The sequence below is a fragment of the Acinonyx jubatus genome, chromosome C1 (genome assembly GCF_027475565.1).
Source record: "Acinonyx jubatus isolate Ajub_Pintada_27869175 chromosome C1, VMU_Ajub_asm_v1.0, whole genome shotgun sequence".
NCBI lineage: Eukaryota > Metazoa > Chordata > Mammalia > Carnivora > Felidae > Acinonyx > Acinonyx jubatus.
The window spans coordinates 43,142,576-43,144,873 of record NC_069381.1 but is presented as its reverse complement, the minus strand read 5'-3'; positions in this window follow the sequence as shown (position 1 = coordinate 43,144,873).

The window sequence follows — 2,298 nt, the reverse complement described above, 5'->3', positions numbered from 1 at the left end:
TTTGCTGTAACTTTATCTGTAATTTCTTTTCTAGTAATTTAAGAGACAGATATTTGAGATTGCATTTTTATTTTACTAATATCTGTAGCTATTTTATTATTTACATTGTTTTGTTTGTTGTTTTTTTTTTCTTAGCCAAATTGTGTGAGTTGATCATTGCTCTTCCCCTCCTCCTACCATGATAGTATCTGTCGTCTTAGTTAATAAACTGAATACTCGGTAGGATTTGATGCTTCTGCTCAGAAATGGCCCACAAGCTGTATTTTGAAATTTAGCAGGAAATGCCCTTTATGACACTACATTTTCAGTTGTATTGACTGAAGTCATTAAAATTTTATTTGAATAATTATGTGCCAAAATTGGAGTTAATATACTCTTGATTTTCCAGATCTTCCCCTTTCACCCCAACCCAACCTAGAAAAGAATTATGAAATGTTCTATGTCTATCGCTATATAATATGATGATCAGAGAACAAACTGAAGCAAAAATGACTCTCTCAGAAGTTCATTTGATGTTATTTTGTATAGGCTATAGAGTTTTTGCTGGGTGAGTCTTTCCAAAAAACGATTTTTCTGTGTTCGAAAGCATATCAAGTATAAGTTTCAGAGAAAACCTTTCATGTTGATGGTAAGAATTAGACTCTTTGGGATGCAGAATTAGGTATAGATTTCACTTGTCAAAGACTGTTGTTATCATCATTCCTTTAACCTACAATAATTCAGATTTAAAAAGAAGAATGACACTAGGCGACATAGTACACCACAGTCAGAACATGATTCTGTGTCATTATACCATGGAATGTTAAAGAATTTTGCAGACCACTACTTTCCCTACTCACAGGGCATTGCGTGCCAGCACTCTGCAGTGAGTCACATGCTTACCTTCCAGCTGGGTCATCAGCTTTCTCTGAGTCAGAAGAAAATAGGGTTAACTAATCAAGTGACACTTTGGTCATAAAGTGATGGGTTTTATTTTTTAAAATAGTTTGTCTAGATTTGAAAGACAGAGGGTTTGAAAGTATGCGAACAGATCCAGAACGGGTAGAAGGAAGGAATTATTAAGCAGTTGTCGAGCAGTCATTGTCTCTTTCTTATTTTTTGTAGAAAACAGTTGAAAAACCTGAGGAATAGATTGGAGTTATCTAAAAACACACACAGTTGTCTTACTTTCCCACCCATGGTACATACTTAATGTTCCTTAGTCAGGCACAGGTTTTATTGTGATGCATCCAGTGAAGCATGCTGCGAGGGAAGTACACCAGATGATGCAAATTTATAGTAGCCTGAGAACCCACTGTTAGGGAGGGCCTTCCTTATAAAACACTACAAAGGAATGCGTAGATAAGAAGGAGCAACTGGATAGTTGTCCTAGATTCTCCCACCTTCTCTTGGTCTTAATTCTCTTTGCTTCTCCAATGAGGTACCCCTGAGACACTCTCCTCTTGAAAGTATCGATCCAAGTTTAGACAAACTATCCCCTCTTGTGTATGAGACATTTCCATATATGTGGAAATACCCAATCATTCCTGTTATTTAGTAGGCATGCAAATATTTGTGTTCTGACTTTTTATTTTAGTATGAAACCAAAAAGACATTTTCGGAAAGAGTTTAGCTTAAAAAAAAAAACTCCCCCCCCCCCCCCCAACAAAATACACACGACATAAAAATGTTTGACTTGAAATTCCAAAAGAAGCAACAAAACCACTTCCTTCTTTTTTTTTTTTTTTCCTTCTTTTAAAGTTAGCCCTTTTGGGGCACCGGGGTGTCTCAGTTGGTTAAGCCGCCAACTCTTGATTTCGGCTCAGATCATGATCTCACGGGTTCATGGGTTCAAGCCCCGCATTGGGCTCCATGCTGTCAGTGCGGAGCCTGCATGGGATTTTCTCTCTCTCCCTCTCTCTCTCAAAATAGATAAACTTTAAAAAATAAATCAATAAAGTTTAGCCCTTGTTGGATGGGCCCATCTTCACTTGTTGCCATGAGACAGGCAGCACCTTCTTTCCTACCACACAGTATCTTCTTGAGAATCTTGTCTTGGCCCTGGACAAATTATCAAGACCCTTGAGTCTATGACTCAAACTCCCCATACTCCAAAGATCTTGGATCAGGTCCCTGGTCTAAGACACATACTAATTCAGGCAGTTACAGAGACTAGTATTCCCTATAATGAAGAATGTAAGCCCCAAGAATCCCAATCTTTTCACAAAACTTTATGGACATCTTTTTTTTAGGATACACTTTTTTCCCCAGGAAATTAGAAATGGCCAGATTATCTGGCCTATCAATCCTGTCTCAGAA